The 16,762-nt window shown below is 34.4% G+C and overlaps 1 non-coding gene across 1 annotated transcript; it reads right to left on the bottom strand.

Annotated features, from left to right (window-relative positions):
* Nucleotides 1-7,143: 7,143 nt before the first annotated feature.
* Nucleotides 7,144-7,250, bottom strand: LOC113868230. The gene has a single exon (XR_003505254.1). It is a non-coding gene; the product is annotated as a small nucleolar RNA R71 (small nucleolar RNA).
* Nucleotides 7,251-16,762: the final 9,512 nt, after the last annotated feature.

The following is a 16,762-nucleotide window of genomic DNA, read 5'->3' as shown; positions in this document are numbered from 1 at the left end:
ATGCTGCCATCAATTTTCTTCTTATTTTAGAAGATAACATTGGATAGAGATAAGGATATTATATATATATATAATATACACACTCTAATCTTTATTTATGTGATATTATCGTATTTCATACATCATATAAAAATTTAATTAAAATATATATAACTAACTGAAATAAATTAAAAGAAAGTTGTTTAAATTTAGGGAGAAATTGAAAATTTGTAAAATATTTTGAAAAAACATTTTAAAAGTACAAATATCCAATATTTAAAATTTCAATATAAACATTAAAATTAGTTAATTCTAGGTTTTGAGGAGAAAAGAAATTTAAGACTAAAAATTGAAATGAATTAATAATTTAATATTTTAAAATATAAAAAATAAGTATTACAAAATTAGCGAAAACATTTATCATCGAAAGAAAAACATTATAATAGGAGATGGTCTTATTTTAAGAATAATGACTTAAATTTATAATATGAAAAATACGTTATGAAATACGTTTCAAATTTGAATAAATATGTTATGAAATATAAACATTTTAAATTTATGAAGTAAACCAAAAAAAGGAAAGTTATAAAAACGTGAAAAAAATACTTTAAAATATAAATAATTGAAATGAACTATCAAAGAAAACATAAAATAATTAAAAGATATTTCATGATAAATAATATATATGAGAAATTAACTTTTTGGTGAGTCTAATGGCATGGTAAAATCATGTGTTACAAGAATTAAAAGAATATAACAACAGATGTCTTCAAATTCGAAAATACGAAATCAAATTATATAGGTGCTAAAGTCAAGAAGGTTGATTCTTCCATTTTTTTTTTTTCATGAATAACAATACATTAAGATTTACCGGAATTTTGTCATATTTGACAAATTTATTAAGTTAACAAGAATGAAAATATCTTTTGAAACATTATGTAAAAGCAATATTCTAATCAAAACACAGAAAGAAAATACGTCAATCTATTGATAACAAAAAGCGTTTGCATAGCAAAGACTCCACTACTCTATAATATTAAATGAGATCAAGCGTTTGTGCAATTGATCGTCTGTGGCATCATCAAGCATTACCTGTGAGAAAGAGATGGCCAAAACAAAATCTTTCTCTAAGTGATATGCAACTACTATCAAAATAAGTAAAGATAAGAATGTTTTCAGAATGATATACGCCAAACTAGTTTTAGGAAAAGCCAAAAGGGGACAAGTACTAAGGGGAAACCATTACTTTGAAAAGAATGCAAAAATGGCTTTGAAGAGAGAATTGCCAAAACATAGTACTACATGTATTAACAACCGTCCTCACACCTTAAGAAACAAAGGATGAAAGTTTAAAGAGTACAAGAATCCTTCAACTATTTATGCATGGACAATATGAAGTGGCGCCAGAGCAGAAGCACACAACAAAATAGAAGCACCAAGTTCTTTCATTATTTATAGTAATATGTTATCTATAAGCTTACCTTATACATCTTTAGATAGCCTAAAATTTATACTTTTGGTTCTTTTTTATGTGTTACACATTAAGAGTCTTTGAAGGAATGCTTGTTTTGTGCAAATCTAGAAAAGTTTGTGTAAGAATATTTGAGAGGTGAAAACTTTTGTATTTAAAGATCTTTATAGTGAAACTTTTGGCTTCAAAGTCAAGCACTAAAAGTAGTCCTGAGTTTAATGGATGAATTAAAATAAATCTTTGATGTTTAGCTTCTCTCTCTCTATTTTTTGGTTTATTAATTTTCATCTATTAATTTAAAGGGCTTGTAGAATTGAGAGCTTTGGTTTTTAAAGAAAGGCTTTTTGAAAAAAAAAAAAAAAGAACTTGTTTTATGTTCGGTTACATATGCTTGTTCCACAAAAGTTCTTTTTATATACCGTGTGCTGCATTCAACAACAAACCATTGTAGAGGAAAACGATTTGCGAAGTTATGGATTTTTAAGCGAGAGTTTATCTCGCGTCCTCCAAACGTCTTTAAAGATGACTATCCCTATAAAAGAAATAGGATGAAAATGTTCATAAAATAGCTTCATTTCTTGATTTCATATGCTTAACCATAAATTTTGGAATCATGTGTTTTCAAAGTACCTTGTGTTGTAATAAAATAACTAGCACACACACACACACATGAATGCACCTAAAATTGTTGGTGTCGAAGAAACATCAACATACACAAATTAAACAACCATTAGCAATGACTTTTTCTCATTTCACTACCTAAATTTCAAATATTTTGTCCCTAGCTTTTCAATTTTGCTTCAAAGAAAGTGTGTCACACACTTTTGTTTAAATTATGTGTTATATGCTTATCCTTGTATTAGAAAAAAATTGATCCTATTAGGTACTACGTATAGTTAGACATTTATGTAACATAATTTTTACTACTTGTATAAAAGTAAGGTTTTGTGTGTATTTTTCAATCAAAAAAAATTTTTTCTTGATTAAACCTTGCACTCCTCTCTATCTTATCTTGCTACTATTTTTTCTTTTTATGTTTTTTCATTTGCTAACTATTAAACTTGCACAATCTACAATAGAATCATAGACCAGTCTCTTCATTCTTTAGACAACATATCTTTGACATCATCAACCATCTATTCACCACAACCTACCTATAAGACAAAGACTCTTCATTTTAGTTTTCTAGATTGCATATTGTCTTCCTATTTAGCCATGTCTTTTCAACCATGAGTATTTATGGTAACATAAAAGCACTATGATCACTATCGCAAATTGCCGTTAGCTTTTCATCAATGGGCCACCATTGCCAATGCTCTTATAAACTTTGTATCGTTATTAGCTTTCATCAACAAGCCATGTTGTCCAAGCTTCACATTATTGGGAAGACTTTGATACAACAATTTGTTTGGAGGGAAAGTGTACCTGTCAATAAGTAATAAATGGTTCTAAAATAAGTTCCTAAAATATCGTCTCACAAAGATTGATTTTCAATTACTAAGAATTTCTTAATTTAATTGTTTGAGCCTTAAAGATGTGAAATTAAGTAAGAACTAGAATTTAATTATAAAATTAATTATGAATAAAAACAAATAACACAACACACGTCTTAGTTGAACTTATAGGAGAGGAACCTAAGATATATGGGTTTTCTCATTCAATCCTTTATGTTACTTTTCTGTTTAACTCTAAATTTAATTTCCTTGTGATCACTAATCATTTATACAAATATTATTAATACCCAATGATCATGCAATACTAATATTCTTTTTTCTAAATTAATATCCTCAATGATCATGTAAGACATCAATTAAAGAAAGCATAAAGCATCTATGAACTTGTTAATTTAATAATGATTGAAAGAAAAAGATTGCTTTGATCCACCTAATCCTTTATCTCATTTTATCATATAGATCCATTAACAAATTGAAGTACAGTCGCCTGTGATATAATTAATTAGGATTATAATTATGTGCAATAGGATAAAAGCTAATAACGAACAAACTCAAGTATAGATTCAAAGTTCGAAACCCCATAAATTGATGAACAACAATTCCCATAGCCCTAACTATGAACTTTGTAATAGCCGAATTTTGGCAATATTAATTATTGTTATTTATATAAAACTAAATGCATATATATATGTGTGTGTACAAGTATAAATGAATGTTGTGAATTTGCATTTAATGCGTAATGATGGTGTTTTTCTGTGTGGATGTATGATTGTTTGGATTGGACTAGTTGGGCTGAGTGCAGGGTGTAAGACTGGGCTGTTCTCGCTGCAGCGAGAGGATTCTCACTGTAGCGAGAGGGCCCTAGGAGGAAGGACTGAAACTGTCACCTTCTCACTGTAGCGAGAGACGTCTCGCTGTAGTGAGAGAGCGACATTTTGAGGTGCATTTCTGGGTGCAGTTTCGCTGTAGCGAGATTCTGCAGAAACCAGGGTGCAATTTCGTCTAATATTTTTGCCACAACGTGAGAGCGTATCGCTGTAGCGAGAGTGTCACGACCAGAAAAGGATTTAAAGGGGGTTAGGGTTTAGGGGGGGTTAGGGTTTAGGGAGGGTTATTTCTCCCTCCCCCTTTGAAATCCCTAGCTCCTCTCTCCCCACCTTTAAGGAATTTCGTCCTCGAAATTGAATCCAACACATACATAAATCACCTAAATAACTTCGGGTATAAGTCTCTCATTCTACTCTCTGTTTCCTATGTGGCATCTCCCTCATCGCTCGAGCTCTATATTACCTTCACCAATGATATCTCTTTACCCCTCAACTGTTTAACACGGTGATCAACAATTCTCACCGGATATACGTCATACGACAAGTCCTCTCTTACTTGAACCAGGTCAAGATCAATCACATGGGAAGGATCTGGCACATATTGCCTAAGCTGTGACACATGGAACACTGGATGTAGATTCGAGAGATTCAGAGGCAACACGATTCGATATGCAATAAGAACAATTCTACTCAGCACTTCGAACGGTCCAATAAACTTAGGAGATAGCTTCTGAGACTTCAAAGCTCTCCCCACTCTGGTTATAGGTGAGACCTTTAGAAATACATGGTCCCCCACTTGGAACTCCAACAGTTTCCTCCTCTTGTCATGATAACTCTTTTGGCGGTCTTGAGCAGCTTTCATCTTCTCTCTGATCATTTTGATCTGCTCATTCTGCCTTTGGATCATATCCGGTGCACACAGAGTCGCCTCTCCGGTTTCATACCAACACAATGGAGTCCTACACCTCCGCCCATACAAGGCCTCAAACGGTGCCATTCCAATATTGGCATGATAACTGTTGTTGTACGTGAATTCCACTAGCGGCAAGCACTCTTCCCAAGTTCCCTGCTGCTCGAGCACACAAGCCCTCAACAAGTCTTCTAGGGATTGGATGGTCCGTTTAGTCTGACCATCAGTCTGTGGGTGATAAGCCGCGCTCAGCCTCAACTTAGTCCTCAACGCCCGTTGCAAGCTCTCCCAAACACTCAAGGTAAGCCTCATATCTCTATCTGACACCACACTAGTCGGTACTCCATGCAACCTGACTATTTCTCGCACATATAACTCCGCAAGTCTTTCCAACCTATACTTCATGTTGATTGGGAGAAAGTGTGCAGCCTTGGTCAACTGATCCACTATCACCCAGATGGCATCACGGTTGTTCTTGGTCTTAGGCAACCCAGAAACAAAATCCATGGAGATTCTATCCTATTTCCACTCAGGGATCTTGATAAATGCTTTCTATACTTGATCCTACATTGTAATTCATGAATGATAATTGAGAGTTTTAAGCTATTCATTGAGAAAATTTACTATTATTAATTTCATTTTATTCATATTTCAGGAAAAAGGATCAAGAAGTGAAAGCCTTAAAGATGTCGAGAATTGAAGAAAAAGAAACCAGAGATATACACGGGCAAGTACATGCCCGTGTATATGAGCGTGTATCTTACTGGTCGCGTCAATTGAAGTGTATCATCAAGACCAGAGATGTACACGGCCAGATACATGGCCGTGTACATGAGCGTGTACTTTTATGGAAAGCTTTGAAAGGCGTCTATTAGAAAATAGAGATGTACACAGCCAAGTACATGGCCGTGTACTTGGGCGTGTACTTTTACACGCGTCAGAAATTTAACTTTTGCGAGAAAATTAACCCTAGGATAATTTCTATAAAAGGAGAACTGAACTCAAACCTAAAGGGAAGCAGTTTTGGAGACAAAAAGACTAAGAGACGGCAGGAGGATAGGATTAAACATTTTATTTCATCTCTTTTGTAATTTTAATTTGAAGATGTTTAGGTTCTAATTTTCCTTTGAGTATCTAGACGTAATGAATCCTAATTGACTAAATTTTCTGAAATTCTTCTAATGCTATTTCATGTTCTTTTCTTTTGGATTTAATTGAGTAGCATCAATTTTCTCTATCTTGTTTTCTTGTTTGAATTTGAGTAAAATTCCTACATGAAATGAACATTGCTCAATTAAAAAGACTTGAATGTATTTCTAGAGATAGAAAGACGTGAGTTTTCTGTATTAGGATTAACCCTAATTATGGAATTCATAATGAACTTAATGCAACCTAGGGGTATTAATTAAGGAAGAGATTCCGATTAATCAACTGAGGGTTAGGAATCATTATCCTTGAGAAAGGTATTGATTTAATTTGGAATTTCCTGCAGCGATAAGGGTTTGGAACTAAGTAGTTGAAGAAGAATTTCAGTTATTTGGACACTTAGGGGGATTTACAGTCTAGATACTTGCCTTTTTATATTGAATACCTTTAGTCATAATTTTCTATAATTTATTTTCACTATAATATCTGTTCCTTTTAATTTATTGTTCTTTTACTTTTAGCAATTTCATCAACAAGGTTTATTTTTCATATTTATTAACAATTACGCAATTAAGGAAAAGTTTCTTAATTACAGTCCCTGTGAATACGACACTTGGTACTTTAATTTTAATTTTAATAATATTACTTCGACAACGGGTACACTTGCCCAGTGATCAGATTTTTACACACCAAGTTTTTGGCGCCGTTGCCGGGGACTGTTTAATTAGGATTCCCTTTATTACGTATTTACTAATTTTTTTTATTTCTTTAATCTTGAATTAACTTAACTATTTTGCTTTCATTCTTTTTAGGAGTTGATTTTTCTAGTGTATGATCAAAACCCGTTCTACTGCACTATCTGAAGAACTATTTGAATTTGACCCAGAGATCGAAAGAACTTTGCAAAAAATTTGGAAAGAGAGACGACTGCTAGTACAGAGGGAAAACGCACAAACACACATAGAAGGAATGGAAAACAATGAAGATCAACCAAGGACCATGTCCGATTATGCTCGTCCATCATTAACAGGGACAGAGTCTAGCATTGTCCGTTCGGATGTGCAAGGGAATTTTGAAATAAAGCCCAATGTTATTCAGATGGTTCAACAGTTTGTCCAGTTTGATGGGTTGCAAGACGAAGACCCCAATGCTCACATTGCAAATTTTCCAGAAATTTGTGATACTTTTAAGATCAATGGAGCTACTGATGATGCAATCTGCTTGAGGCTATTTCCATTTTCTCTCAAGAGCAGAGCAAAGCAATGCTTGAATTCTCTCCCACGAGGGTCTATCACTTCATGGGAGGCTATGGCAGAAAAATTCTTGGCAAAATATTTCCCTCCCGCGAAAACTGCCAAAATGAGGAACGATATCTCTTCCTTCTATCAGTTGGAGTCAGAGACATTATACGATACGTGGGAGAGGTTCAAGGAATTGTTGCGGAAATGCCCACATCATGGGATTCCGGACTGGCTTCAAGTGCAAACCTTCTACAATGGATTAAACCCAGCCACAAGACAAATGATAGATGCTGCAGCTGGGGGCACTTTGAATAGCAAGACACCAAGGGCTGCAGAAGAACTTTGTGAAGAAATGGCAATGAACAGCTATCAGTGGAGCTCCACTCGATTCAAACCTACAAAATCGGCGGGGATCTATAGTCTTGATGCAGTAACATCCTTGGCAATGTAAGTGGAAGCCTTAGGGAAGAAGATTAATGGTTTATCTGTTAACCATCCAGCTGCTCCAATGATGAGATGTGATGTTTGTGGAGGAGGCCACCCTAATCATGAGTGTCGAGCTACTCAGGAAGAACATGCCAATGTGATAGGAAACATACCACCTTACCAAAATTATAATGGCATGAATAATCCGGGCTGGAGGAACTATGCAAACCAACCATGGAACAACAACCAACAGCCAATGCGGAACAACACACTCCCAGGATTTCAAGAAGCTTCACATCCACCACCACTCCCAGCTGAAAAGAAGGCAAACCTTGAGGAGTTGATGACCAAATTCATTCAAACTTCAGAATCTCGGTTCCAATCCACCGAGACAGCACTAAGAAATCAACAAGCCTCTATCCATAATCTAGAAATTCAGTTGGGTCAAATTTCTAGACTCCTCTCAGAAAGACCCCAAGGAAGCTTGCCTGACAATACTGAGACTAATCCTAGGGAGCAGGTCAATGCAGTAACATTAAGGAGTGGCAGAACATTACAAGAGAAGGGGAAGCAAGAAACGGAAAAAGATGCAGTTGAAGAGGAGGATAAATGTCAAGATGAGACTGTGGAAAAGCCCCCTGTAGTGAAAGAATTCATACCCCCACTTCCCTATCCAGCAAGATTGAAGAAAGACAAGGATGATGAACAATTTGGTAAATTTCTGTCCTTATTTCGTCAACTTCATATTAATTTACCATTTGTTGATGCCTTGGCACAGATGCCCAAGTACGCCAAATTTCTGAAGGATCTATTGTCCAACAAGAAGAAATTGGAGGAGTTGGCCACATTAACACTTAATGAAGAATGCTCAGCAATCCTACAGAACAAAATGCCCGAGAAATTAAAGGATCCAGGGAGTTTTACTCTTCCTTGTCTCATTGGTAGATTGATAGTTGATAGGGCTTTAGCTGATTTAGGTGCTAGCATTAATTTGATGCCATATTCGATTTTTAAGAAATTAGGTTTAGGGGAACCTAGGCCAACTAGGATGAGTATTTAATTAGCTGATAGGTCAATTAAATATCCTAGGGGTATCATTGAGGATGTGCTTGTAAAAGTGGACAAATTTATTTTTCCTGTTGATTTTGTGATTCTTGATGTGGACGAGGACACTGATGTCCCCTTGATCTTAGGTCGTCCATTTTTAGCTACTGCAGGGGCTATAATTGATGTGAGGGATGGAGAGTTAATTTTGAGGGTTGGAGATGAAAAAGTCACTTTCAAAATTCCTGATGTAATAAAAAAGTCTTTGAAACAAGATGATTCATGCTACCTTATTAATGTAATTGATGATTATGTTTCTAATTGTGCACAGGAATTCTTGATTTCAAACCCATTGGAAAGAAGCTTAGTTCATGATAAAGGAAAAGATGATATGAGCTTGGTAACTCAAGAACAGTGGTGTCATTTAGAAGCCACTAAGCCATTATGGAGAAAGAGAGACTTCAAAGTTTTGGAGTGGAAATCAGAGAAGCAACCCAACCCATCCATTAATGAACCACCAGATGAAAAATTGAAGGTCTACTATCATAAAAAAATCAAGGGAGGTAAACTATTTCAAAAAGGTGATTTAGTAGTACTGTTGTACAACTCTCGCCTCAAATTATTCCCAGGTAAACTCAAATCTCGTCGGTCTGGACCGTTTACTGTGCATAAGGTATTTCTTTGCGGTATAATTGAATTAACTCATCCAAAAAAAAGAAATTTTAACATGAGTGAACATAGGCTCAAACTGTACCAGGGGGTCAACTGCAAACTTTTGCAAATGAGGAGTTTAAACTCCTCCATGTTGAATGTTGAATTACATTGAATAGTTTAGGTTAGGTAGGTTTAGTTTATTTTAATTTAGTTATTTATTTGCTCATTTATTTATATGTTGAATAAGTGTCCTCGCCCTAGCATGAACCCTATCTCCTTCTGACCACTTTCTTAGTATAAATGATGAAGACTTAGATGATGCGCAGTTTAGTCTGCAATTAGGAGTCTTAGTTGTTGAATTTTTTACTTATGTTATTTTTTAGGATTTAAATTGCTTTTGTCTGTTTATTACTTTTGTTTCTTTATCGCATTATTTTGATCGTTCTACTCCTCTTATCATTATGAACTGAGTTAAATTTCCTTATAAAAAAAAATTTAATCAGGTTTCCTCTCCAATTGAATCCCAGATTAGCTTTGCTTCCCACGACTCTTTGCTTACTTATTTACTTTTCAGGGAAGTTTCAGTTGCACTTTAATTCTTATATTTGATTAAGGACAATGCAAATCTTACAATGTGGGGTGGATAATTATAGATGTTTGAACTGAATTGTTGTTTTATTCTTGAGCAATATTGAGTCAATTTTACTGTTGCATTAGAGATGATATTCCTGAAAATATAATCAATAAATAAACATCACACGCAATTATTCTGGTTATTCTAATTGTGTTTTTAATTGTTTCTTGATTGAAGTATCATTAGACTTTTCTGAATTGAGGACCTTGAATCTATGCCAAATTGTTTAAACATGTTTTTGAATTTTTGAATTAATAAAACCAGGAAAATCTGAAAAAATTGGGGCTCTGCTCAGAAATAAAAGAGCATGCCATAGAAGCATATCTAGTTGAATGTGGATTGCAGGCAATGTCCGGATACCACATCCTAGAACCCCGAATTTGTTTGAGGTACCGATGTGGAAAGCAAAGGGTGGAATTTTCCATTAATACCTTGTGCTAACTGGGATGGAGCATAAAATGCACCCTGTTAGTCGATCATGGCTCAAAGTAAAGAAAATTAAATAACACCTTGTGGAAGAATTCAAAGTTTTGAATTAAAATTTTAAGAGCTAATGGTAGAGAGGTCCTTATTCAGTTCTGTCTGAAGTTACAAAGGTTGAGAGCAAAAGAAGGCACAATTTGATGTTTAAGAATTACTATCCCTCTAAAAAATAAAAATAAAAAAAATTGAAAAATAAAATAAAAAATAACAATAAAAAAAATATTTCAGGAATTTGATTCTTTGTTGTCGAGGGTAAAATTGATCCATTTCTTTGCTTGGGGACAAGCAAAAGTTCAAGTTTGAGGGAATTTGATAAATGCTTTCTATACTTGATCCTACATTGTAATTCATGAATGATAATTGAGAGTTTTAAGCTATTCATTGAGAAAATTTACTATTATTAATTTCATTTTATTCATATTTCAGGAAAAAGGATCAAGAAGTGAAAGCCTTAAAGATGTCGAGAATTGAAGAAAAAGAAACCAGAGATATACACGGGCAAGTACATGCCCGTGTATATGAGCGTGTATCTTACTGGTCGCGTCAATTGAAGTGTATCATCAAGACCAGAGATGTACACGGCCAGATACATGGCCGTGTACATGAGCGTGTACTTTTATGGAAAGCTTTGAAAGGCGTCTATTAGAAAACAGAGATGTACACAGCCAAGTACATGGCCGTGTACTTGGGCGTGTACTTTTACGCGCATCAGAAATTTAACTTTTGCGAGAAAATTAACCCTAGGATAATTTCTATAAAAGGAGAATTGAACTCAAACCTAAAGGGAAGCAGTTTTGGAGACAAAAAGACTAAGAGATGGCAGGAGGATAGGATTAAGCATTTTATTTCATCTCTTTTGTAATTTTAATTTGAAGATGTTTAGGTTCTAACTTTTCTTTGAGTATCTAGACGTAATGAATCCTAATTGACTAAATTTTTTGAAATTCTTCTAATGCTATTTCATGTTCTTTTCTCTTGGGTTTAATTGAGTAGTATCAATTTTCTCTATCTTGTTTTCTTGTTTGAATTTGAGTAAAATTCCTGCATGAAATTAACATTGCTCAATTAAAAATACTTGAATGTACTTCTAGAGATAGAAAGACGTGAGTTTTCTGTACTAGGATTAACCCTAATTATGGAATTCATAATGAACTTAATGCAACCTAGGGGTATTAATTAAGGAAGAGATTCCGATTAATCAACTGAGGGTTAGGAATCATTATCCTTGAGAAAGGTATTGATTTAATTTGGAATTTCCTGCAGCGATAAGGGTTTGGAACTAAGTAGTTGAAGAAGAATTTCAGTTATTTGGACACTTAGGGGGATTTACAGTCTAGATACTTGCCTTTTTACATTGAATACCTTTAGTCATAATTTTCTATAATTTATTTTCACTATAATATCTGTTCCTTTTAATTTATTGTTCTTTTACTTTTAGCAATTTCATCAACAAGGTTTATTTTTCATATTTATTAACAATTACGCAATTAAGGAAAAGTTTCTTAATAACAGTCCCTCTGGATACGACACTTGGTACTTTAATTTTAATTTTAATAATATTACTTCGACAACGGGTACACTTGCCCAGTGATCAGATTTTTACACACCAGATCTCCAACGGCTGTAACAACCCAGGTGGACGCTAGTGTTCTACCTTCGCCTTCTGGCAAGTTAGGCATCTAGCCACATATTCAACCACGTCCCTCTTCATACCATTCCACCAAAAACTCTTCAGAGATTCTGATACATTTTAGTTGCACCAGGGTGAAAACTCATCCTACTCTTATACGCTTTCTCAAGCACCATCTGTCTTAGCTCATCCACTTAAGGAATGTATACTCGGTTCTGGAACTTAATCACTCCATTCTCATCATGGTGAAAATCCAAGTCCTTTCCTCCATCCTTCTGCCTCATCATGTCTTGCAGGAAGGTATCGTTATTTAACATAAAAGCACTATAATCACTATCGCAAATTGCCGTTAGCTTTTCATCAATGGGCCACCATTGCCAATGCTCTTATAAACTTTGTATCGTTATTAGCTTTCATCAACAAGACACGTTGTCCAAGCTTCACATTATTGGGAAGACTTTGATACAACAATTTGTTTGGAGGGAAAGTGTACCTGTCAATAAGTAATAAATGGTTCTAAAATAAGTTCCTAAAATATCGTCTCACAAAGATTGATTTTCAATTACTAAGAATTTCTTAATTTAATTGTTTGAGCCTTAAAGATGTGAAATTAAGTAAGAACTAGAATTTAATTATAAAATTAATTATGAATAAAAATAAATAACACAATACACGTCTTGATTGAACTTATAGGAGGGGAACCTAAGATATATGAGTTTTCTCATTTAATCTTTTATGTTATTTTTCTGTTTAACTCTAAATTTGATTTCCTTGTGATCACTAATAATTTATACAAATATTATTAATACCCAATGATCATGCAATACTAATATTCTTTTTTCTAAATTAATATCCTCAATGATCATGTAAGACATCAATTAAAGAAAGCATAAAACATCTATGAACTTGTTAATTTAATAACAATTAGAAGAAAAAGATTGCTTTGATCCACCTAATCCTTTATCTCGTTTTATCCTATAGATCTATTAACAAATTGAAGTTATAATTAATTATAATTATAATTATGCGTAATAGGATAAAAGCTAATCACGAACAGAAACCTAAGTATAGATTCAAAGTTCAAAACCCCATAAATTGATGAACAACAATTCTCATAGTCCTAACTATGAACTTAGTTACTTATGCTAAAGCAAAGAACTAAAACAATCGTAAATAAAGTCATAGAACTATATTTATAGTCTAGAATATGATCCTAATGTTTATATTAATAAATGCTTTAAGTTATCACCATTAAAAATATATAACGTTGCTTTCATTGATTTGTACTAGTTATGAGTTTGTGGCAGTTGATTCTTGTAACGCTCCAAATTTTGTAATATTAATTATTGATAATTATATATATATATATATATATATATATATGTGTGTGTGTGTGTGTGTGTGTGTGTATTTTTGGATATATGTATATATATGTGTGTATGCATGACTGGATAGGCTGAAAATAGGCTAAGTGCCTAAGTTCAGGGTGTAATATTGGGATGTTCTTGCTGTAGCGAGAGGATTCTCGTTGTAGCAAGAGGGCCCTGAGAGGAAGGATTGAAACTATCGCCTTCTCGTTGTAGCAAGAGATATCTCGCTGTAGCGAGAGAGCGACAGTTTTGGGTGCATTTCTGGGTGCAGTCTCGCTGTAGAGAGATTCTGCAAAAACCAGGATGCAGTTTCATCTGATATTTTTGCTGTAGTGTGAGGACGTGTCTCTGCAACGAGAATATCTCGTTGTAGCGAGAGTGTCGCGACCAGAAAGGGATTTAAAGGGGATTAGGGTTCGGGGAGGGTTATTTTCCCTCTCCCTTCAAAATCCCTTAGATCCTCTCATACCCAAAGCCCTATTCCACCGATTAATTGCCTCCAAAGCCGTTCGTGAGCTTGATTGAAGGTTGAATCCTTGTGGGGAACGCTTGGAGGCCGAAATCTGTGTAGGGAGCACATCCGTGATCGAATCCGAGTGTGGGTCTTCAATCTAAGGTAAGGGGAGACTCTATCCTACTCTATTATGTGTGATTTGTGGTTAATTGTTGAATACTATGATGTAACTAAGTTAGAGGGTAGAAAATTGTTGAGAAATGTGATGAGGGTCGTGTGCCGTGAGATGTGAATATTGTGTGTGTTTAACCGAAATGGATGAATGTGGATTGTATGCTAGATGTTGCATGATAGAATGAATATTGTGAACAAATATGGGCCCGAGGGCCGTGTAATATAGATGAATATTGGCTATGTGCCATGTAATGTGAATGGGTCTAGTGCCGTGTATTTAAATGCAATGTGGGCTGTGTGTTGTGTGTAAGCATGATTATTGCATGCGTGAATGGAATATATGTGTGAATGGGTGTGTTAGCGCTGTTGTAATGTGCTATGAATGGTTCAACGATATACTGGGGTGTGGAAGATAAGGACGGTAGAAATACCTTGGGGAAGGGGGGAGTGGTGGTGACACCGACTGTGGAACGGGTTCACCATGCGCTACACATTCTCTTCCTGACTAGACCTTTGACTATTATCTTTGCTGAGCGACCCGTGACTGCCCACGTGGTATTCGTGAGGCGGGGGTAACCGACGACCATTCATAGTGAAAATCTGTGATCAGAGTGGCATAGTGAGTGTGGCTGACGTGCATGTGCATGAGTTTATGTATTATACTTATGGATGTGAGATGCTGCCGATGTCGTGAGTGCATCGGCGTTAAATTGACATGAGCTGTGTGATAATGCTGCTTGTGATTGTGTTTATTTAATGTATTGGAAATGTTCTGGAGGTGAGACTCTACCTTGATTGTGTATTTTTGGATAACGTAGAGTACTCATCCTTACATTCATTTTTCAGGTAATCAAGATGATCAGCACCAGACTCAGTGAAGAGATGGATGGACTGTTATTGGAATTAGCTTTTATTTTAAAATTGTTGTAACTGAACTAGTCTTGTAGCAGTCATTTGATATTAATTTGTAACCCTTCCCTTATTTCGAAGTATTTTATGAAAATTAGTTATTCTAATTTATGAAATTATTATTAAATTAAAATTAAATTTAAGGTGTTACAATTCTCATTATAATTAATAATGTTTGATTCAACTTTTTTATGGGGTATAGTTTTCCAAAACATTGGGAATCATCTACTTTAAAGCACCTTACTTTCTAATAATAATAATAATAATAATAAAATTATGCACTGGATCATTATCATGTAAGAAACACCAACTTGCACAAATAAAATAATCTTCCGCAATGAATTTGCAATGCAATTAAGCAAGGAGAGAGTATGGTTATTTGTTATCTACTGCTTGTAACTTACTATGCATCTCCCTTACCTTAGCTTGACGTTAATAACAAATCGGTTAGATTTAGCCACACGAAAAAGTCTGTTTGATTTTTCATTAGTCCCGTTCCATAAATAATAATGTCATGTCAACCGGGACAACGAGCAATATAGTGAAATGTATAACAAAATAATTTTATATTAATATAATATTAAAAAAATCATATACTTTTATTAATTAATCCAAGTTGATAGTACTATTTTCTTTAGATACGCACGGTCTCTATGACATTTTACAAAACAATCAGGTCTAAACAAAGGTAGGGGAAGAACTAGAAATGCAACCGTTCCAAATTTTTGCAGCCCTTTCCAAGATTTGAGTTTTGTTTTTCTTGAACAAAGGTAGCCTCAACGTATATTTTGTAACATCTGTGTGGCATGATTTTCCCATGTCCTTCACAAGGCTGAGGCAGCAATGACGGCTAACGGTTTGGTTGCCAACAAATACAGCAAAGTATATTTGTTCCCCACAGTGTGGCTTTAACTTATTTGCGCAATCACTCAGGTATTTTTCGTAAGCTGAAAATGGCCTTGGATCATGATTGGTTTCAAGGGAAGGTGCCTGGGAAGGTTACAAGGATTGGAAAGAAAGTGACCTTTGAATCAACAAAGTAAAACTTATTGTAATGGCGACAAAAATCCAAAAGGTGTTGAATGATGCCATTAGTCTTCCGAGTATGATATTGTATTCTTAGTATCTAAGAGCTTTACTCTTGGGGTCGTAAGCAATTTGTAGAACTATATTTATAGTCTAGAATATGATCCTAACGTTTATATTAATAAATGCATTAAGTTATCACCATTAAAAATATATAACGTTGCTTTCATTGATTCGTACTAGTTATAAGCTTATGGCACTTGATTCTCATTATAACTAATAATGTTTGACTCAATATTTTTATGGGGTATAATTTTCCTAAACATTGGGAATCATCTACTTTAAACTACTTTACTTTCTAACCATAATAATAATTAAAAAAAATTATGCAGTGGGTCATTATCATGTAAGAAACGCCAACTTGCACAAATAAAATGATCTTTCGCAATGAATTTGCAATGCAATTAAGTAAGGTGGGAGTAAGGTTATTTGCTATCTAGTGCCTGTAACTTACTATGCTTCTCTCCTACTTTAGCTTGACGTTAATAGCAAATCGGTTAGATTTAGCCACACGAGGATGTCCGTTTGACTTATAACTAGCTTGTGAGAAAACAAATATATTAACACTAAATTTCAATTGGAAGAGTTGTATGTTAAATAAATGATTATATTTTTTTTAAAAGACAAATATATCATCTTTGTTGCAAAATTATTATTTATAATCTCAGGACATTTTGACGTAGATAAAATTATATTTTATGACCATTTTGCTTCCCATTTTTGCGAATGGTGTTTCCCAAGTGTAAATAAACGAACTTTTATTCAAAGCCTCTCAAAGATAAATAAATAAGTCGTAGCCAACTTAATGAGTGATGGCCACTCCTTAAAATTTTCAAATCAAGGTGACCTCAAATGTTACATTTCGTTAGT

Source organism: Abrus precatorius, unplaced genomic scaffold (genome assembly GCF_003935025.1).
Source record: "Abrus precatorius isolate BTA unplaced genomic scaffold, Abrus_2018 Scaffold5, whole genome shotgun sequence".
In the NCBI taxonomy this organism is placed as follows: domain Eukaryota; kingdom Viridiplantae; phylum Streptophyta; class Magnoliopsida; order Fabales; family Fabaceae; genus Abrus; species Abrus precatorius.
The sequence above is the reverse complement of the archived record's forward strand: the minus strand, read 5'-3'. Positions and strand labels throughout refer to the sequence as shown.